At 43.2% G+C, this 23,075-nt stretch overlaps 3 long non-coding RNA genes across 4 annotated transcripts; 1 reads left to right on the top strand and 2 right to left on the bottom strand.

The window, feature by feature from the left end:
• Positions 1 to 3,865: 3,865 nt before the first annotated feature.
• Positions 3,866 to 6,443, top strand: LOC133226547 (uncharacterized). The gene is made up of 3 exons (XR_009729545.1): positions 3,866 to 4,570; positions 5,047 to 5,860; positions 6,305 to 6,443. It is a non-coding gene; the product is annotated as an uncharacterized LOC133226547 (long non-coding RNA).
• LOC133226548 (uncharacterized) lies at positions 5,662 to 11,454 on the bottom strand. The gene is made up of 2 exons (XR_009729546.1): positions 11,300 to 11,454; positions 5,662 to 6,612 (listed from the first exon to the last, which is right to left on the bottom strand). It is a non-coding gene; the product is annotated as an uncharacterized LOC133226548 (long non-coding RNA).
• A 616-nt stretch (positions 11,455 to 12,070) lies between these two features.
• Positions 12,071 to 22,728, bottom strand: LOC133226563 (uncharacterized). Of its 2 annotated transcripts, XR_009729558.1 has the most exons (6): positions 22,590 to 22,728; positions 21,419 to 21,505; positions 20,997 to 21,150; positions 16,565 to 16,664; positions 13,570 to 13,630; positions 12,071 to 12,264 (listed from the first exon to the last, which is right to left on the bottom strand). It is a non-coding gene; the product is annotated as an uncharacterized LOC133226563 (long non-coding RNA). The 2 variants fall into 2 exon arrangements; XR_009729559.1 differs by lacking the exon at positions 21,419 to 21,505.
• Between the last annotated feature and the right edge of the window lie 347 nt (positions 22,729 to 23,075).

Below are 23,075 nucleotides of genomic sequence, written 5' to 3'. Positions count from 1 at the left end.
AGGAGCTAGGTAGAATTACGGAGGATTCATCCACATGTCCATGCTATCCATTAATTCATAGCTTTCTTTTGCACCATCTCCTTTTTCATCTTCTCTCCTAGCTGAAAAGTCATATTTTGTCCGTTTCCTATCTCCTTGTATTTCACAGAAACAGTTTCAGTCCTGCCATTTACCCTCCACGATGGTCAAAACTGAACACAAGATTCAAGACAATGGCCAGAGAAACAGTACATAAATTGTCAGTATTTTCAATTCCTCTTCTTCAAAATTTTAATGGTCTTTGTCTTTTGGCTTGCTGCAAGATACTGTTTTCAGAGAACTACCACGGTAGCTTAATGCTCTTTCCCAAATAGCAATAATTTATGTGTAACTCTCCATTCTATAAATGTTTGTTTCCTCCACATTCATCACTTTGAACTTGGGTGAGTGCTCTGTTAAAATAAAACAAAAATATACCCAAGCACTACTTATGCTAGTAACCTGAAAAATATAAACTTGAGACACAAAAAATGTAAGATAAACAGCCAGCATTACTCTATACTTCAAATACTGCTTCCTGATGTGAGCCACTGCAATCAAAGAAATGAGTGCCTTCTGAAATACTTTTTCTTTTTAAATATCAGATAATGTTCCTTTGAACTGGCCAGGGTCCACAGTCTTTTCAATACAGCTATATTAGCCTTTATTATATCTGGCATGGCAAATCTGGTCTTCTGATTTGTGTAATAGCAAGTACTTATTAGAGCAAGCACTATACTACTTATTATAGCAAGTACTTGTAGCCCTAGGTTTTGCTCTCAATTGTTTTTCAAGCCAACATATTAATCTAGCAAATTAAAATTATGCAGAAGTAACTAAATTTATTTCTGTTAAAAGTTCACAAATTTTCTGATTAAAAAAAAAAAATAAAAATTACCTCTTCATAATTCCTCCTGAATAGATATTAAACCATTTAAACCAGTGACAAATGTAGCAATCCCAAATTTATGGTATATTACATAATGTTACTATTTTGCAGCTCTAAATTACATATGACTTCAAACTCAGACAATAAATGTGGTTTCTTTAAGCTCTCTAAGGGGCTTCAGTTAGATAAGCATATGCTTCATCATCAAAATAAACAATAATATCACTCCAGTTCAGTGCTAAACTCTCATCTGGTCTCACATTGAATCAAAATTCTGCTTTTATATAGGATCAGGTCCCCTGAGCTGTGTAAGAACAGGCTGATAGAATCCCAGACCGTGAGCCTGTTCTCTCTTCCATTGACAGGAGAGTACAACTAAATGAACAAATTTAATTGCCCATAAGCAGACATATCTGCTTATCAACCCCTTGAGAAGTCAGACCTACAGGTGCACAGCAATTCTCAAGGTTAACGCCAAGACAGAGAATGCAAAGGCCACATTCCCTCAACATGAAATACCCAGGGATGCTTCTACAGCTTGCAATGTCCCGGGACTATTTATTCATCAGCACTTTCCTCCTCCGAGCTATACCAATGCACAAAATCTAAACGCACTGTTAAACCTATCATTCATTGCCAATACCAGTGACAACATAAACAGAGACCCTCAGGTGCTTTCCACCTACTCACACTCTCGGGGCCTTCAAGCCCTGGGACGCACTGGATGCGTACCACATCACTCAGCATGGTCACTCACCACAAAAGCCTTTCTTAAAGGCCCTTAAACATACGTGTGCAAACACTGGGCAACAAAAGGGAAACCACCCCTCAGCCAGTCCCTACCACACGCACAAAGCCACCTCCAGGCTGTCCCTCCACCCCAGCCCCGAGAAGCACGACCCCTCTGCACGGGGCTGACTGCTGGTGGCACGGGGAGGCCGGCACTTACCTACCTACCAGCCGGGCCAGGGCGGCCGGGGCACACTGAGACCAACCGTCACCCGGCAACCGCTGCCGCGGCGGAGCTCTAGCACGTCGTCTCACCTGGCCCCGCCCACCGAAGCAAGCCCCGCCCATCGTCATGAGGCCCCGCCTACAGCCCCCGAGACCCAGCCCGCCTCCCCGAGGCCTCGCCTACCACTCCGATGCTCCGCCCACCCACCCCACTCCCTGCCTGGAAGGAGCGTAGGGCGGTGGCTGTAGGGGGAAGAGTGGGAATGTCACCAGCCGAGTGGGAAGAGCACGGGTGGGTACGGCAGTGAGGACAGGAACGGGACGGGAAAGCCAGCAGGATCTGGGTGTCAAGTGACCATACAGATGAAGGTGTTGGGGTGGCAGTTGGAGGGGAGTTGAAGGCATCTGAAACGTTCTGTGTGGGCTGACGAATAATTAACCAGTGTACAGAAAGGTGACTCCACACTCCTGTGGCGTGTTGACGACTGGAAAATACAACCTGTAGTGTATAACAAGGCTGGCTTCACCAAATGGTTTTGCATTTTTTAAAAATGAGAAACAGATTAAAGTTCCAGACCAGAGTGGTCGAAAGACTATGATGTGGTTCAACTTCTGTTGGTGTCATGATCAGACAGCTCTTTTGGTGCAAGAATACAGCTCTAGTCCAGCTCCATGAATGACAATTCACTGTTCTTTCCCCGTTCACCATTTCCTGGTTGGAGATTGCCATGGCGTCATCATATTCCTTTTTCAATATTCAACCTCGATACAAATAAAGGATGCTCACTGATTTGTGGGGGGAATTTTCTTGGGCAGCAGAAAATCACATAGAGCTACCAGTGCCAAATGCATACCCAGGGCACAGACAGGCTAGCGCACAGGATTAACCTTATCCTGTTTAATGAGTTACCATGCAGAGCCATCTTAATTGACCACATTAATAGACTTTCCACTGTCTAAACCAAACACGTTTGCTTTCCCTTAAGATGATCTGTTTTAAAAAGCAAAGGACTAAAGCACAATGCAGTTAGTTTTCACAGCTCCACTGAGAGGCAGTAATCCATTAAAACAGGTTAATTCAATCATCCAGATTCATCTGTTCATAAATTAGATTTGCCTATTTGAACACATGCATTACCTGATCTTTTAGACTTACCACAATATATTTGAACATTGCTCTTGCCATTCTCACTCACACTTAGGAGGAATCCACATTTGCACACTTTAGATGTAGGATTCATAAATTGAGCACATAGGAAATGTGATCACATCCTTGGTTTTCCCACATGAAAAGCCTGCTTTTTCACAGGTTTACTGTCAGGATGGTACCCAGTGTTTTCTTGGGAGTAGTCCTTAGCAGTGCTTCTCTTGGGGACAGGAAGACTGGAGGCCTGGAGGGAAGACACGGAGTCCTGCTTGCCATGTAGAAGAGGTTGGGGTTTTAAATGCCCTATTTGCATGCACTTACCCTCTCACACTTCCCATATATACTGTACCTTTGCAAGGACTATGGAGAGTAGCAGCTGCTGGTGTATTGCATCAGCATTTCCTCTGCAGCAACATTAAATTTATCCTGCGGTTTGGAAAATGCTGTCTTAGACCATAGATCAGGAAATGTGTTCACTCCCCGCTTGCAGGGTCTGACGCTCAATTAACATCAGAGATAATCACCAGGGGCCTCATTTTCCAAGGTGATGAGCTCACTCAGCTCCACCTGGTGTCACTGCAGTCCAGCTGCCCATCTTCACAGGAAGGAAGGCAATGGGCCTTGACGTGCTCCAGGAAGGTAACGGGATTCAGTGAAAACAACACTGAATTTTATTCCAGACTCTGCCATTTATCTTCCAGGCAATTATCTCAAGTCACCTTGACTCAGTTTTCCTCCACACCTCTTCCTGGGACACACTTCCCAAAGGTTATGCACAGAGTAGGTGTATCGTGGGTGTACCCATTTCCGTGGTAGTCTACTTCTTTCCCTTCTTTTACTGGAAATAATCTTGTTATGGCCAACCTATCCTGAACTGTCTGAAACCAAACAAAGAAGAAATGCATCTTCCCATTATTGAGCAAGAGAAAGATCTGGCACAGCTTCAGGGTAGATAGAGGAGCTTTAAGTTTGCCCTGCTCAGAGTTACTGTAATTGTGCTGGCACCATTCCCAGAGCTGAGCTAAGGTCAGTGAGAAACCTGTAAATTAATAACTGTGGAGCTGATGTGATCTCTATCCAGGAATCACATTGTACATTCATGAAGCTTTATAGGAGACAAAATTCATGTTTCAGTTTTTATAAGAAATGTTTAAATATTTTAAATCTTAATATTGACAGCTCAGTCCCTGGACCTAGTCATAGATATTGGACCTGATTCTGATCTCACCATCACAGAAACTCCACAAAACAGGTTAATCTTGATTAATTACATTGCTACTACCAAAATGAATAGGAATTGGGGTAAATTTCTCCACAACCCAAGCCTGGATGGAAATGTTTTCCTTTGGGTTTTTATCTTACAAGTAAGTGATTTGTCTGTCCTCCTGGTTTGATCCCGTCACAAACAACATCCAGTTATCCTGATTAATACTATTGATTAATAGCTCATTGCTGTTGCCACTTGCATTATTAACATATAGAAACTCCATTGTGCTACAACCTAGAAATGCAGGACCAGAAGGGGCTTTCTGATCAGAGGAACCAGTTTTCTGCTATTGCAGGTAATCACATCAGACACATTTAGATACCTTTCAGTCTCTTCCTCTTTGTTCTGAAAGCCTCTCTCTGAAGATTACACACTGCCTAATTTATAGGCCAAAATTATTTATTGACAAGTCGTACATACTTGCTCTTTTGCCAAATTATTTTTCATCTTAAAATAATTCTTACCCTCTGATGTTTGCATTCCTGATGTATTTATAGGGCCCACTGTCATCTCCTCTTGACATTTATTTTGCTAAGTAATACAAGCCAAGCTCAAAATCTCCTGTCAGTAAGGACAGGCTCACAATTCTTTTTATCATTCAATTTTTTTCTTTATATAATTTACTCCAGATGTCTTGTGCAGTGGAATAAACACTCTCCTTTCTGTACTGTAAATGTCTGGTATATCCTGAGTCACATTATGAAGGTCACATCAAATTAGTGGCTCATAGACTATTAAGATAGGGTTCCTCTTTTTCTTTGTCCTCCCCAGGTGCAAATGCAAGTGGAATGGAAGTCCCCACTGTACTAAAAAGGTTTTGTAAGCACATGACCCTTCATTGTGTACCACTACGTTCTATTCAATTCCTATTACACCAACCCCTTCTTCCCGTCTTTCTCTGATAATTCCCCTTAATCATTAGCAAATGTCATTAGTGTGGTTCTGTCTTTTCCAAATGGCACTAACTGAAACTAAGATGAGTATTGTCCAAAAGAACCCTGACTACAAACTGTCTTTCAGCCTGGCAGTTCCCTTTGCAGTATGCAGTCTGACAGTCCCCGTTAGCCAGCCCTGTAATCGCATTTTTGTCTAGTCAGAATCCCTTTTCCAGCAGAACTATCAATCTCCTTTGGGACACAGTACTGAAGGCTGTCCTAAAGTCAAAAGCTAGTTGTATATTTTTCATTATCTGGTAAGATTCGTCCTCCTACCAGAGGTAGCTATAATACCCTTTTGGTAGACTCTTGACACATTTTCCCATGTCTTTAATTCTGCTCGCAGTCAAAATTTGTTCTAAAATGTTGCGTGCAGTTAGGGGTTAGACTCATGAATGTGTGTTAGTCTACATCTCCTCTTTCTTACCTCTCAATTTCTTCAGAACTGGCATGCACTTTTAGTCCTTTATTTCTGTAGCATCATCACAAATGTGACAATTTTGTTCTTTCAGCACAGCAACGCAGAAATTACTCATTTGCCAAGTGAAGTGTATTAAAATCCTGAAACTTTGCTTTCCTTGGATAACGTTTATTTCTGTGCAGTTTTCATTAGCCATTTAACACATCCAACACAATAACACTGCCACAGTGTTTTTCTCTATTGAAAGCAGAGGAACAGGAATTATTTTAGTTGTACATCCAGATGATGATCAAGATGATCTTCAGGCTTGCCCCACTTGGTTTTGATTTTCAGTGATTCTTAATCTTTACACAAAAAGGTTTCAATACAGCTAACCCTACTAGATGAATACATGAATGCGTGGTAAAAGACGTCATGGTTTAAGCCCAGGCCGTAAATCCTAAGAAGGAGAAAAAATGACTGCTACTGCTGAACCCAGGACAGACGTGCTTCCAGAAACTTATAATTCCAAGTAGAAAATACAAAGCAAGGATATTTATCTCCATTTTATACAAATACAGAAAAATCAAAACTAATCTGAGATGAAGTGAGGAATTCATCCTATGGTACTGCCACCCCCATCCAGACTGCTACTCTGCTGGAAAACTCACATCTTGTATTGCTTGATAAGCAGAACACTAACGTTGACAATTCCTCTATCTGTTAAGAACTAGCAACTACCATGGCTTTCTCAAAAAAAATCAGCTCAGGTCTGCAGTAACAGCTTTGGTTGAAGCCTTGACTATGGCATTAACCTCACAATTTCATATGCTTGAAGTCTCTGCATTCGGAAGATGATATAAGAACAGTTTCAACCATGGCAGGTGTGTAGCACTTCATCCTCAGAAGCAATGAATGAGGCCAAGAGGAAGTAAGAACTGATCCAAAGATCCAGAGGTTGACAGGAGTCTGTGGATAAAATTTATTTTGCTGTCACTGCACCTGGCATGAGAAGAAAGGGCAATGAGAAGATCCAGTTAACAAGAAGTGTCTTTTCTGAGCCACTGAATCCAAGCATTTCATTTTCACTGGCTTATGTGAATTCATAAGCTGCAATGTAAAAGGACATCTTTATCAGGCAACATACGGCATTTTGTACAAAGCTGTATCTTTTCAAGCTGAACTAGACCTAGAAAGACTTCTGCTAACAGTTTTTACAGAGTATTTTAACCCACACTGAAATATGAGCCATCATTTTTCTTTGTCCTTGCTTCTGTGAACAAGTAAACCAAACTACTGAAGTCACCTAAGTCATACAGAAATTATGTGTGATGTCTGACAGCAGTCCTGAGCTAGTTTCTGAGTGACAGAGCCTGTCTTCTCTCACTGCTGCATGCTCACTCAAAGAAAACAAACCCTCTCCTTGTCTTGGTGGAGTTTTGGGGTACATTGTGGAGGTACAAGAAGGCAATAAAAACAGCAAATGGCACCTTCCCATGGTAAAGAAAGGTAAGCTTAAGGCAGGCTTCAATTGTATTGGGATATCTCATTAGCTTAAGCCATGATTTAGCTCTGCTGGGAGGAAAGAACTCTGGTGGAATGCCACTTACTTTCAAGAAATACCCAGTGTAGATGGTACACCTGAGGGTTCTTTCTTTCCTTTGTACTAATGCTTTAAAAAGGCAGGTTCATGACAAAGGGATTCTACCCAGAAGTGGCTGCATAACAGTGCAGTACAGATAATTGATCAGGATGGAAGACATGATCATGAGACAGTGTACTGTATTAATATCTGAGCCACCGAGACAGGATTTCCTAATTCCAGAGGGGTTCATTGCCTAATTCTTCTTTAATTTTAATGAAGAGTTGTAAATAAATGGATAAATAAATTCATTTTAAAATGTAGGATTTCTCTCCATTTTTACAGGGAAAAAAAGGGAACAAAAACTTTCTTATCTGAAAAAAAATACTGAGAACCAGAAAAACATGTTTGCAGTCCCTTGTTTGTATCATTCCTGACACAAAGATGACTCAATTGTGACTTGAAATGCCTGTGTATATAAATAAAGATGATTGGTTTGTGTCTCTCTTCAAGGCCATCTAACCTTTCTCAGTTTCTTTTCAAACTCTTTCCTGGGTTTGGAAAGATAAGGGGTGATAACTGTGCACATCTGCTCTTCCAAGGTACGGCACCCTGTCCCAGTGTATGGGACAAGTCTAAAGCTGCCCTACAGCTGTCAGATGGTCATTTTTATTAAAAGAACTAGTAAGTACAAAACTCAACATCGTTATAACTGTAGTACCAGAGATAGAGATTTCATTCAGTTTTAGGGCAATCTTCATTTTAGGGGCATTAGTGCTTGCTGTGGTAGAAATCCTCAGCAAGAAAAAGTCTGCTGAGGGGGCTTAAAAATGGCAGGCTTAAAAGAAAAATATAAAAGGAATAGCATTGGCTGCAGGATTAATGCCCTTGGGATACAGAAGGCTTCTTGCTGATACTCTTCATAATTCACACCTGGTCCACGTTGTTGATGGTCCTTGTATTTCTTCTGGGTTGAATTCTACAGTCAATGATTGAGTTACAACTGTGTTTTCAATATCAAACTAAGAGAAAAATTAATTGATGTTGGAAAGGAATTAAGGTCAATGACCATTTCACCACTGTTTTTCAGGAGCATCAGTGGTTCTTTGCAGTGTAAAGAAACCTGTGGCTTCACTGTGCTTTTAGGTCTGTTTTGCCGAGCAAGCATTAGTTGTGCGATTCATCTAGCTGTCTTCAGGCAGGGGAACCAGCAGCCTTACAATGTGCACTTGCTTTTTATGCCAATGCAAAGCCACCACAAAATGCTACTGTCCTGGGTTCAGCAGTAGCAGTCATTTTTCTCCTTGTTAGTACCTGGTGCAGTGCTGTGGTTTTGAATTTCAGCCTGGGAACAACACCAATAACACTGATGTTTTTAGTTGGTGCTCAGTAATGTTTACTCTGACCAAGGACTGTGAGTCTCATGCTCTGCCAGGGAGGAGGGGAAGCCAGGAGAAAGCAGAGACAGGACACCTGACCCAAACTAGCCAAAGAGGTATTCCATACCACAGCACGTCATGCCCAGAATGTAAAACTGGGGGCAGTTACCCAGAAGGGCTAGATCACTGCTCGGTCGGGCAGGGTATCAGTCGGCGGGTGGTGAGTGGTTGTATTCTCTTCCCTTGTTATTGCCCTTATCATTATTACTATTGGTGGTAACAGTAATAATTTTGTGTTATACCTTTGTTACCAGACTGTTCTTACCTCAATCCATGGACAATTTCAATTCTCCTCCCCATCTCTCCGGGAGTGGGGGGGAGGGAGAAGGGGGGGCATTAGCAAGCAGCTGCATGGTTCTGAGTTACTGGCTGGGCTTAAACCATGAAAACTGCCAAATCAGAAAGGTGTTGATTTATATTCACTTCCCATCCATGTATGAAACAGTGGAGAAATCAGGACTTTAAAAAAAATTAATCAGGACAAAGCACTAGTTTGCATGCCTTACACAATACTTCGCACGCACTTTGCACATGTAAGTTCAAAGTTTACTCTGAATGCAACTCATGTACACCAAGGCTTTCAGCCATCACAGCAATAGCACCACTGAGAGCCATGCTATAGACAACAGCTCTGGCAAAGTCCTTCATAAATCCATGTCACACAGGAGAGGAAATAAAGTGTCTGAGGCACAGTCTGCAGTAGTGGAGGGAGGAGATCAGCATGTAGATGAGGGGTCAGGAAGTTCTGCAGACTGGAACAAGCACTGCATACTCTGTGCACCCCCATACACACCTATGTAATCTTAGGACCAGCATCTATAGCTTATAAGACGTGGCTCTCTGTCCTAACATGGTAAGAGTCAAAGTGCTTCTTTTGCTTGAAGTGCCTTGCCCATTCCCAGTGCTCCTGGTAGTGTTTCAGCTTCATGGCCTATGAGGTGATTTGTACCTGCTTCTGGCTCAGCATCAGTGAATGAACTGAGCAAAGACAAAAATGGTCATACCTGCTATGTGAAAGGAAACCCTTGACCCTACACATCTGCTTCTGCTGTGTGTAGCCTGGATTCTAGTCTAGCAGATATTACCCAGGAATGAAAAATGATGCAACAAACCACTATCCTGTACTTGGATTTTCCCTAGAATTCAAGAGGCACAAATTGCCTTTTCCATGGGTACCCTCTTTGGAAAGCCTTGTGATTTGTCTGCATTTGGGTCATTGTGTGTAACTTCCTGTAGACTACTAGAAAGAATCCTCTCCTCATAGACAGGAAAGGATATTTCCCTGTCCTCAAAATGACAGGAGAGACCTGATTTCCAAATTCTCTCCTTACAACTCTGGCTCTGATTTTGCATAATGTGTGCTTAGAAAAAGGACTATGTACTTTGCTGTTTCAGCAGCTAAGTTAGATTAGTGATGAGAGAACATGGATTATTGGTATGCTTCTGTACTTTTTATACACTTGCATTTTCAGTAAAATTCAGCTCATTTACCTAGCTCAGCATGCTGAGTGAGACCAAGGCAGATGCTTAAGAAGTGTTTCAGAGTACTGAAAACAATAAAACACATGGTTGTCCACACAAATCTTACACCTACCTCAAACACCTTGCTTGACAATTTGTTTTCAAGGCTGGATCTGTCAGCAGCCCCACTGGCTGGTGACGGCACATGGCAGTGAACACAGCATGTTGTATACTACATGGGACTCGGCCGTGCTAGGAGGACACCTCTTTGGCCATGAAAACCTGCACTTTATCGCTGCATGCTTGCACTTCTGGTTAAACACTCCATCCAAGTATCCTCTTTCTTTGAAACATCTTAGAAGAGACCCTGGGTTAAACCTTTATAGTGTTTTAATAGAAACTCCTGGTGCCTGAGCTGAGTGGTCTGCATTTGACTGAGCAAATCCCTTCAGCGGAAGACAGAAATACAGAATGATGACCACAAACTACTGTTACCTGGAGGAGTCACGGTGCTTCTGTAGTACTGTGGCTCTTCTCCATTCACTTCCTACAGTCTCAGCAAAGACCTTGCAGTTCCAGACTTGCCCACCACTGTTAGCAGTGGAGATGGACCTTTGACAATCTCTGTTTCAATCTGGATCTGAATTTTTGGAAAACATAAAGGGGGAAAAGCTAATGCCAGATTTGGCCTTTTCTAGTATGATGAGATGCAGACAATGCATTCAAAAATATTGCTGCAATGAGACAAGCAGAAGTTAATGCATTGCATTAGCATTACACTAGCACAACTCTGCGCAGTGTTTGGGTCTTGCTGTTTTGTAGTGAAGGCCAATGTATGTATAAAATCCTACCAAGCAGTGTGGTTAAATCTGTTTCCCCTGCAACAACTCCCAACACATTATCACTGCCAGAACCTGTCTTCCTTGGAGTGCACACAAGCCTCTTCTGTCCTGTCCTACACTGGTTACTCCCTTTGCCATGTTGCAGATGTGCTAACACAGGGACATTCATTAACAGACCATTGGCAGTAATCTTGTGCACCAAACACTTGCAGATGGCTAATTTCTAAATTATCAGTTATTGCTCTCTGCAGTAGTAGATCAGGGTACAAGTTAAATTAGTGTTAAAAACACATTTCCTTCTCATTCTCTTTAAAAGCCAGTGGAAACACTAGTGTGCAGCATTCAACTATGTATGCAGTGTTTACTGGCTAGCTCCTGGTTTGTGAAAGGCAGATTTTCCAGGTGCAGTTTACTCTTTCTTTTCTAGTGAATTGAGCTGCTGGACGTATGCCTACAGATGTTTGCATACGAAACTTCTTTCTCCTTCAAGATACTTGCTTCACAACACATCTAGCCCTTGGCAACCTGGCAAGTGAAATATAAAGACTTAAGGGAAATAAATATATACATAGATAACCACACCGTTTGAGTGTGATCCCAAACCTACTACAGTTAAAGGAAGTGATTTCAGATCACATCCACCATCTAGCCTACAAAGAAGTGCCAAACAAACTTGAAGATATTGGGCTTTCCAAAACTACCACCTCCAGAAAGACCATATTTATAAAATGTTGTTGTGTTGACTCACAACAGTTGTGATAACTCCCAGTCAGTGATCATTAAAATAGAATCTCTGTTCCAGCATCATGCTTGGCTGCAGCAAGAGTTCAGTGAAACTGTTGCCTGCTGCATGCAATGAGTACAGGATCTTAAAACATAGAGTGAAACCCCATTTGTCACAGAGTGAATATCCCAGCAAGGGCAGTTCCCTACCATACCACACACCTTCTTGTTTGTGGTCACATGCTTGAATTGCTTCCTCGTCATTTATAGAGCAGCTATCTAGGAAATGCTCAGGGAGTATCCTAGCACTTGCAAGCATGGCTTTCCGATATGCCCCTTTTTTAACCAAGACATTAGGCAAATATGTTAGATGCTGAGAAACAAAGCTCCCTGGGATCACCCTAACCTGCTGATAAGTTTGGAATACTTCCTGCTGTGTGGCCTGGTGCATGGCCAAGTCCCACATACATGGGAAACAGGGCTGCTTGTTCTGGAGGTGCACTTCCCTTTGATGTGATGGGCATGACCAGGGAGCAGGAGGGATTTTGTGCTTAGGGGCTTGGGTGTCTGATCAAGATAGCCAGGGACTAGGGTTAATGACAAAGCTCTGTCTGGATAGAGAGATAAAGGAGAGGAAAAAAATGAAACACAGGAATTAAACTGAGGAATATTTCAATCACAGTCCCTGAAATGCCAAAGAGAAGGAAAGATCTTTAGAGTAAGAAACATCTCCAACTTGGACATAGCAACACCTGAGTACCTTTCAGCCAGCAAATCTGTACACTGTTTACGCAGGAACTTTTTATGATCTTCCCTGCTGCAGCATGTCTGCTTAAGCCCAACATTTTAAAATACCTGTGCCACATGGAGATGTGCAGGTGATTCAGTACTAGCATGCAGACCTCAGCATGGCCCTTTGACGGATGCCGTCATACCCTCAGTTCAGCTATGATATGCTTCTGGAGAAAAGCATGCCAGCCAGAGGATAGATCTGCTTGCACTGACACTGCACCTGGCATCACAGCTTATATTACCATCTAGATTATCTACGGGTATCAGACATCTACAGATGGAGCTACTCAAGGGTCTGGGACAGACCTGAGGAACTGTGGGCTCAGGATAGGGTGTGCTGCTCACTGCTGTGCCAAAGCCAGCTGAATGATGTCTCAGAACAAGGTGCAATTTTTGTGTCAACAACATGATCATTAATGTGGCTGTCAGCAGGCTTCAGATCAAATCCCTCTCTTGGAGTGATGCAAAGGGAGTAAGAGAGATTTTTTTGTTGAGCCTAAAGCTGAGCTCCCCTGCTCTGGACTGCAGCATACAGATGGTGGGAAGTGTGTGTGGACAGAAAAGTCTCTGCTGTCTAAGCCTGCCTGGCTCCTTGCCCAAGTTTCAAATGCAGCCTGTGAGGGTTTGACTCGAGACAATTTAATGGATACTGTGTGGGTGCTGGAGGCAAGAGAAGCCAAGAAAATGAAGGATCTGTCTGTCAGCTGATTTATTCCCTCAGATATTTAATGCAAACCCTTCACTTCTGTAAATATACTCTTCATGCTGCTATAGATACAGTATGGTTGCAAGTGTGATACTGTGAGAAAAGGGTGCAATACATGAACCAAAACTGAAGAGTTTTTCAGCTGTGGACCAAATTCCTTACATGTGGTAATAACATGCATGTGATAAATCCATTTTTTTCTGCAAACTGGTCATACGTTACATGTCAGAATAGTAATTCCCCATATATCCTACTCTTTGACCTTCTCTGCAATAGGCCTTTTGAGTCTTCTTTACTTGCATTGCTTTTAACTTTACCAAGTGCCTTAATCCCTCTGAATTTTGATCATTGATTGCCAACAACTGCAGTGATTAAACTGAAGCCTGAACCATCCCCATTACTTAAACTCACAACTTGCTTTTTCTGCTAATCAGATTTCAACAGCATTCCTCTCTTCCCCCTTGTCTGGCTTTTACTGAAAAAAAAAGGAAATATGCAGGACCATTTGCCAGGGTTAATTTTTAATAGTGTCCTCACTGCCGCAGCGAATGAAGTCATTTATTATCCAGCAGGCAGCATGCTAACGTGCTAGGCAATAACAAACGCTAAAGGAGGTGACTCAGGCATAAAGCAATCAGCAAGTTTTACATTCCCACCTGCCAGATGGCTCAGCCAAAGGGCCAAGCATGGTGTTTGGGCTCACCCTACGCTTGCGTCTTCATCTGAGGGACACCTGGATTCAAAGCCACGTAGCCAGTGAGGTTTATTTGCTTTGTAGTCATGTGCAAAGCATGCATGTAAACAGAGTCCGTGTGGCCAGCCCTCTCCTCTGCCTGGGCACTCTTTTCCTTTAAGGAAAGAGGTTAATATTCTTCCTAGGAGGTCATCCCTGCTGCAGGAATGTGTCAGCCCCAAAATAACCCTTTGTGATCTCAAGCAGACTGGAGCTCAGCCTACCTACCTGTAAAACAGGTTTAATGTTAGTCAGCTTTTTTTCTGGAAAAGCTAGGAGGATTACTTCATGTCTGAGATCTCTAGAGGCAAACTGCTCAGTGGCAGAGTGCATTTTAAAAGAGCAGCTGGAAATCAGGGCCACAGCAGGCTGGCAGCCCTGTGAGCAGGTAGAGATGACCACAGAAGCTGCACTGTTCTTGTCTCATTACCTAAGACATTACCTAAGATCTTCAGAAAGACTGAGGTGCAGATGATTCACAAACCAGAATGTAATTTTGAATTACTTACTAAGTAGGATTCATGTTGATTTTACTGCTCTGGGAAGCACAGGGTTGGGCTGCAGAATCTCTTTCACCATCTTTTCAGGGTGAAATATGGTGGTAAAGTCCTCTCACCCATGTATCTATCGCTGTTGTATTTTTGCCTCCACAGAGCAGTCCAAAGGCTGCTGAAGAAGTCCATGAATCTTCCCTGTATCTGCAGTAAGCTTGGGATGAGACCTCAGGAAACCAGCGAGAATGTGCTCCTGAACATGCTATAGCAAGTTCACTGGCATGTGCTGATCATTGCAGGAGAGCTGGTATAAGTGTGCTTCTGAAAATGAGGAAGATCTTGACTAAGGAGGAAGCAGCTTCCTGCCTAGTCCTCACTGGAGAATGCCAGTGCCACTTAAACGGAGGAAGAGAGCAGCTCGGAGACCATTCTCTCCTGTGTACTATCCCAGAGAAGCTAGAGGGAAGGTATTGTTTTAATTCACTTTGTGATCATGTAAGTCTCCCAAATCCCACTGCCAGTAAGCTCTTATGATTAAACAGCTTACTGAAGGGAAACTACGGCTAGCGCTTTCTGCCCTCATCAAAGCATATTGCTAATGAGGACTGGGAAATCATTCACTGCTAATACATCTGTAGATTAGCATTAGCTTACTCATGTTTTCATAATCAATGGCTGATATTCCATCAATCATTTGGATTCATGTAACGTTTCTGATCAGTGTTGTGGTATGTTAGTTTCAGTATTTCCCTAACTGAAGTTTGCTGACTGGAAGCGGAAAAGGCAAAGTCAAAAGTCTGAGGCCAGAGAAGAAATTTGCAACATGCTGATTTGGGCATCTTAATTTAGGAATCTTGCAGGACATCTGACTTTAGAAACGTTTAGCGTTGGCCCCCTGAAAGCCATCAGACAGATCTGACTGATTTGTGTGTCCACACACACTTATATCACTGTTGAGCTCATGAACACAAGCCTGAAAAGTTACCTAGAAATACACACCAGTCTTCACCTTCCCTGACAAAGAGGCAGCAGAAGAAAGAGAATGACTGAATTGCAGACTAAAAATTACACTGGGGGTCTACTTTATAGCTTCAGCGTGGGAAAGTTCTTTATTAAAGATCTTTCAGTCTACAGAGTAGTAGTGCTGCTTTGCATCAGCTTTACTTGATTGTAAAGATGGGAACCGAGGTTCAGGGCAGCTCCTTACAGAAGAAGGAAAACTGGAATTTAGTGAAGAACTTGACAGCAGAAAAGGCTCAGTAGCTTAATTGTGAGGATGAGAAGGAGGGCTGCGTGGCAGGGATAAAGACAATGTGCAGCCAGTATATTAAAAAGCAATCAAAGGAAAAGAAACCAGTACTTTAACTGTCTTTAATTTGATCTAGTTCTACCATGTGTGCATGCCTGAGTCACGCTGCGCAACACTGCTTTGAAATTTCTGCGAGAAACAGATGTAGTTGGCAATTGTTCTTTGATGTTGAGGAGAAGAAAATCTGCATTAGCTGATGAAGAAGTAAGAAGATTCTTTTAAAAAGAATAGGAATAACCTTAGTGTCTCCCCCAGGAGAACACGTGGGATGGTCTGAGATTTCAGTACAAGGTCATCTGGTACAGAAGGGCCTTGAACTACACAGATAAATCTGTTACACATCAGTGACTGCAAAAATGACACAGAGTGCAAGACATCCCTTAGCAACTCATCTGGTTTCCACTCCTGGAATACTGGCTCCTGTCAGCAAAAGTGACAGATAACCCAGAGCACAGTAAGTGATCCAAACTGTACCATTAAGAAACTGGTAGCACACGAGCTGAAAAGTGTTCAAACTTTTCTGTACAGTTTGAAAATGAAAATCACACAGGACCTAAATATCACAAAGGATTGTTAAGAAAGAATAAGGCTTTCAACTTCTAAAGACCTGAGTTACCGCTGTATGAAGACAAAGGCATAAACCTCTCAGAGTGCAGTGATGTGAGGATCAGGCTCCAAGGAAATGATTGACATTCAATTCAAGCTGACAGGTAACAAAAGCTCCTGTACATATGCCAGCAAAACTCTGCCAGGAAAATCAATGTGGCTCCCAACTTGCAGATTTCTGCATTACTAGACCTCCCACCCTATCTGACCCTTGCTGACCTACATTGGCAGGCTCAGCAGAGAGTGGAAGAAGGCACAGGACCTTACCAACCATAGCCACTCTTGGTCAGGTGAGGGCATTTCATGAAAGAATCAGTGTCATATCTAAGCAACTCAGGCTCTAGAGTCACCACCTGATCAGCCATAACTCCTGGGGAAAAGGAGGAAAGGACATTTGTTGGGGACTTATGCAAACACCCATAGGAATAAACAGGACGCTTTCTGTAGAGGGCAGTGTGCTTCATATCACACTGAAATTAGCAGGCAACTGTAGAAAGCAACACTGCTCATAAATACTGCGTCAGAGTTGTAACCTGTGTCTTATGTCTTCCACCACCCAGCAAAATCTGAAGTCCAAACATCCCACCATCCACTCAGGTGAGGGCTTCACATTACTTATTACTGCATATCAGTAGTATAGGAGATGTGATTGTTGTTCATTCCTATTGTGTCTCTACAAGGAGGATGACTCAGTGGAAATGACCAGTCTTTGAATTACGTCATTTGTGTGTGTGTGTTTGGGTCGGGTTTTGTTTTAGTAGAAAAAAGAAATCAGCAGTTGTCTGTATTTTTAAATTGTGGAACACAGACCTCCTTCCACTTCCAAGCTCTGATTACAAAGTCTTTCCCTTCTGTGATTCCAGAGCATCTCATCTCTGCAAGCTTCTATTTTCACTGCATAATTGATCAAATCCAACTGGTAGCAGAATTAATTTCAGTCAACATGAATCTTTCCTTTCTCTAGCTCTGGTGGAGCATGGGCCAGGCATCTGACAAGGCACTGCCTGGTTTCCCTGCTTATTTTGAGAAAGAAATCCATGATGAGAAGATTCTGTCCTCCATCAGACAACCCTCCAAGCCTGATGAGTTTGCTCCACCCACTCAGAATCTTCTGCAATGTGTCTAATGTGCAATGTGTTTAAAGAAGCCTGAGCATTCTATTTAGTAGAACTTAATCCAATCTTAATGCCATTATTCTGGGGACTAAAAACAAAGTGGTCCCACTCACTGGTTGGGTCATCTGAAACAAAGTGATGTTTTAGAGATGATACAGAGGAAGATTCCCCCACCCCACCCCTCACCCCCTTACTGATTGAGTGTTGATTAGTTAATTCAGGGGTTTGTTTTGCTAGCTGATTACTGCAAGAGATCTCTCAGTTACTGTCCATCTTAAAAAGCCTTTTGAAACTTGGAGTGATGGGTCTTCCCTTTTCCTCTGTGTGGTCTCTCAGCTGGACTTAAGCTGCCAAATCTTAAGTATCTCTGAGAGTTCCAGGCCCTTGGGATGACGGTACACATCTACAAAATTTCACAGCTGCAATGTCTCTTGTGGCTGTCTCTCTTGGTGCGACTGGAAGTAAGGATTAGCCCACAGACTTTTCCCAGTCTCTAGAAGACTGTGTTAAATTATAGTGTTGGATAGTTTTATCATAGTTTCTTTGAGATTACTTTAGTTTATCTCATAATTTCTTTGTGTTGCAGAAGACTCAGATTTCCCCCATAGTCTTTTTATAGTCAGTCACTTGCAGTATAACACCTCATTGTCAGGAGTATATTCCAGCCTTGCATTTCCACATAGGTTTACCCAATACATTAAGAGCTTCTCTCAAAGGCTGCTTTCTGAGTCATGCTATTGTTGGGGTTTGTGATCCAGCAGTATTTCCTCTACAGCCTCACCAGGAAGCTAAAGCGGATTGTCCATGAGACAATAATTTTACCTGTACATTTTGTTAAGCCCCCAGGCAGCTGGCCACTGTTTCTCAAGCTTGACACTACTGTATCAACAATGAAAATTGGGGAAGAGTGTTTCTAAAATAAAAAGGTTGAGCACACACTTCATTCCATCACACAGTTGGAGATGTGTTTCTTGTAGCTCACATCAGTAGTCTAAAGATTAAGAAACTTCCAGTTTTTCAAGACTGTCCCACATAAGGCACCCTTTCCAGCTTGGGAGTAAAGCAAACATTTTGTGTATAACCTAGACGCACTCCATATTTACAAATAAGCCTGTCTTAAGCAAAGGGTATTTCCACTGGCTTCTGTGGCTACTTGCACATATAACAGTTTTCAAAATTGTCCTCTTCTGAGCTAACAAAGCTCAGTTTTTTTTCTTCCCATAGTGATAATTATAAGGGTTTCCCCTCTCTGCCCTTAGACAATTCCCTTTGCCATTTTTTAATTCACTCACTAACAGAAGTAACCTGCATAGCAGTAAGTCTGCCTTCTCAGAAGCATCCCTGTAAAGAGAATGCATTTGAAGACTGCAAGCCTATTCAACCCTCTGTTCCAGGTAATTCCAGAATAGTCTCATATCTGCAGTTATTCCGCTGAAAAAAACCACCAAAACAAACAAACAAAAAAATGAAAAAGAGGCAAGGGAGGAGAATGGAGACTGTCAGAGGATGGAAGTCAATTTAATTTCTGAAAAAATTCATTCATCCCTTACTAGCATCTTCAGAGTTGCATCAGCTTCGTGTGGAAATGGATTTGGCCTTGTACTTCTGAGAATCCAGCCTTGTTTCAATTCTTCTGCACACTTCCTTGTTTCCTTCTGACTATACTTCAGTTTTGATCCAAGTATCAGACAGGCCCACGAGGCAGCTGACTTGTACTGAATCTAACATAAACTTCCGCTGACAGGTTCTGCTACTTGGATGATGCATGGCCCAACAGTGAACAAAAACGGTAAGGTCTCAGCTTCTTTCCTTGCTATAGCAACAAAGTACCTTGTGACTATAATTTTTTGTCTGTTTCATAAGCTGGTTGCCATGGCAAGTTACTTGTGTTACATTGTCAAATACTAAAAGGAAACAATTTGCATCCTCTAGAAAACCCAACATTTAAGAAGTCTGCTGAGTATCTGCTCGCTTTCTGCCATGACACTACGCATCCTGTAAGCTCAGGGAGGGATGAGCAAGAAAAACACCTCAGTATGGGAGAAGTACTTGCAGGTTTCTTGAGTCTGGTGTATTTGCAGGAGGAATAAATTAAAAAAATCACGAAGAACATGGTGCTGTGGAGAAAAAATAACCTCATGTGACCTCTCTCAGTACGCTCTCAGAGACAATGTTAAAGAGAACACAGTGATACAGTCTTTCTTCCAAACATTCCAGAAAGTTTCAGCTAAGCAGAAAATGTATGCATCCAGGAAAATGGACTGGCTGAGTGCATGGATCACTCAAAGCCATGGAAAGAACCAGGAAGCAATCTGCATACTTAAAAGTTGCTTGTTTTGGTTGGTTTGTTTGTTTCATTTTTTTTGTTTGCTTGTTTTTGTTATTTGGTGGTTGTTTTTTTTTAAGGGGGGAAGAAAGAACAGTGCAACTTGGCCATTGCCTGGCTGTTTCTATTAGAAATAACTCTAAACACTTCAAAAACAGTGGGGATGGCCTTGATCTGGAGCTGACTATCAAGTTCTGTTGCTAACTAAGCTCTTGGCATAATTTCGTATGTCACACACTGGAGAGCTAAGCCCATGCTTTGTCTATGACTTCCCTCTTGCAGAGGTTAAAGTGGGAATACCAACATGGAGTTATTTTTTGGGTCACAGCACGTACAAAAATCAGCAATATACCTTTCTAGAGTGAATTTAGTGTTGTTACAAAAAGTCATGATGGTAAAAGCATGTCCACAAGTTACGGCCTCCCACCTGCAGGCTACATACAGTTAGATCAGTTTGGTGAAGACTATCAGGAGAAACTCAAGGCATGGAAATGACAGGACAGCTTTTCAAACCAGATGCAGATTAAATTTTGGCAGTATTACTGTGGCAGTAAGGATCTTCTGAGATTCTCTCCATGTCCTTTGTAATGCTCTGCATGTCAGTGGGCCCAGTATTTGACTAGCTTTCCTCTCCTGTCAAGCAAGGCTTGCAACAATTAGCAGCACTGCAGGATTTCTAGAGCTCTGTGCATTTCTCTTTGCCTGTCTTGAGGTTTGCCATAGATCACAGGAGCTGCACTGATGCCTGATGGGTAGCTGAAGGAGTTTGTTGGCAGTCCAGCTGGAGACACCATGGGATGAGATAGCAGAGTAGTCAGTAGACTGAACCATCTTCTCCTGATGGCATTTGCACTGCTGTTGCTGTGACACTGCATGTCCCATGTTTAAAAGAGAGAGTTCCATCTTCCAGAGGCCTTAGACAGGCTAGACATTTTCCTAGAATTAAATTCAAGTTTAGGGAAAGGAAGGAAGAATCTGTCCAGGCAGAATGTTTGTTTTTTGTTGGTTTTTTGTTGTTGTTGGTTTTTTGTTTGTTTGTTTTTTTACAAATAGAATGGGACATAACCTCAGCAAGTTCAAATCTGCCCAGCTTTGCCAAAAGCAAAGGAGCTATGCTGCTTTTCAACAACTGAGTATCTTCTATATTTTGTTTTTTTTTTTAATCTGAAAATAGAATGGGGAGAAGACATCTTTGAGCTGTATCATTCTGTCTTCACAAGTTTGTGTCATCACCCCTATATGATTGTGTGGTCATGACTCACCAATATGTGATTTTGCCTCTGTCTTCCAGCAGCCTGCAAACAAGTAGTCCTCAGGTATGTTATATCCTGATGTGATCTGGCACTGAAGAATGAGCAAGAAAGAGGCAGTTTCAGCTGCATCTTCTTGTGTTTCTTGGTTCTTGTATGACACTGAGAAACCCAAGAAGCATGAAACTGAGGTTCACCCATAGCTGTGTCTACTACACTACATATACATTATTGCTTCCTTATAAGTTCTTAGGGTCACCTACGTACTGAAAAATATATGCCTGCTTTCAAGGCGCTTCAAAAGGCACGATTTCTGCATGATCCAGTACCCTGCCCACTTGCCAGAAACGGCTAAAACAAGACGAGACAGGTAGCACAGAGAGGCGGTGCGCTGTGCATACGTGTGTTTGCCTATGAAGAAACCCATCACCTTTCTATGTGCTAAAGTTCCTGCTGTTGGCTTGGTCAGGATAGATGCTGTGTTTCTGTAAGCTGTGGTTCTTGCATCTGTGGAGAACTGAGAGGCTGTTCAGAATCAGGAGGGCTTGTTAGAAGCATGCAAGGGTTTTGAGGTAGGTTAAAGCTTCAGCCTTTTTGTTTGGACCTGCCTGTTTGCATGCTGGCTTTCAGAAAGTGCTCTGGCAGGTTTGTTTGTGCAAGTCTATGAGACCTGAAAAAACCTGCACAACTCTCTCAACGCGTATCTTTAGAACTCGCCTAATCTACACTCGCTAACAGCTCTGCAGGGCATGAGCTTTCTTTTTATTATGTGTGAAGTGTGGTATCTAGAACAATGGTTTCTAGATCCATTTTCAGATTACTGCGTTTCTAACATAAACAATAAATTGTGGCAGTGTGCTTGAAATGTACGTCAGAGTGAGCAGTGCTTTTCCAGTACCACAAATGTATACTTTATTTGGTGCCATTCTGCATTCAAAGCTTGATCACTTCTGCATACTCCCGGCTAACAAGGTGACTACGCAATCCACTATCCACTTTTCAAAGTAACAGGGGAATCATGGAGCCTAACGGTAGAAAACATCTGGTAACATAAGCGTACTGTGACAGGACTGAAAGTACCCTGCTGACAGACCTGAATTAGTGGAATGAAGCTTGAGCGCATCAAGGTTTGACTTAGTGGTGCTCCTTGTGGGATCCAAATACAACCAGAGAAGTCCCTCTTGCCGCACTCGGACCTTTGCCTGTTAATTGGAGCAATGCTGTTCACAAGATACATAGCTCTGCTGCTAAGCTTAATTGGACCCCAGCTGTCTTACACGGAGACAATTCAGGTGTCTTTCTTTTTGTGGCCTAAATCGCTCCTGGATAATTTGGAGTTGTCTATTTTCTTAGGCATTTCCAGAGGCCAGCTAAAAGCATCCTGTGAGCTGGGTTTAGCCTAAAGGTTATCAGGGCCTGTGACTGGTAACAAACACTGCGTTTCAGCAGCCTCTGGTATTCTTCCCCCAAAACATGCTGTTTGCCAGGCCTCCGAGGGAGCCGAGAGCGGCAGCTCACCTCAGGGCAGCACCTCCAGCGTGCGGCCCCGGGGCCTTGCCTGTAGGGCGACGGCAGGGCGGGTGCTCTGCCTGCCGCGATACCTGGAGGGCCGTGCCCTTTCGACGGCAGCAGCCCTGTTCCGCGGCTGGCAGGGGCAGACGAGCGGCGGCTCGCAGGCCCCGGGACAAACGGGCCGTTGAGGTGATCTCCCGCCCCACACGCCGTGCCTGGGCAGCTCCTGCTGCCCGCCCGCTGGCTACCGGGAAAGCCGCGGCAGCTGTCGGTACTCCTACGGGCAGACCACCCCTGCCGCCATGGGAAGGGCGGGCTGAAGGGCTTGGGTGGGCAGCGGCCGCCAGGCCTTCCTCTCACCCCGAAAGGGTGAGAGGGTGGCGGGGCGGGAAGCACAGACACGGCCCCAACGGTGCCCAACGAGATCGCCGCGGTTCCTAGGAGAAGGGGCGCGGACCGGTGGTCACGCTCCCGGGCGAGGCGGCGGCCCGGCACTCGCCCCCCTCACAGCCACCCGCCGCCGCCCCAGGGACCGCCCCGCGGCCAGGCCGCGGCGGGCGGGCGGTGGCGCCTGA

The sequence above is a fragment of the Neopsephotus bourkii genome, unplaced genomic scaffold, assembly GCF_033783945.1.
Source record: "Neopsephotus bourkii isolate Nb327-2 ecotype Australia unplaced genomic scaffold, CSIRO-AGI_Nbou_v1 NB_1792, whole genome shotgun sequence".
Lineage (NCBI taxonomy): Eukaryota > Metazoa > Chordata > Aves > Psittaciformes > Psittacidae > Neopsephotus > Neopsephotus bourkii.
This window is presented reverse-complemented; position numbering and strand designations above follow the sequence as displayed.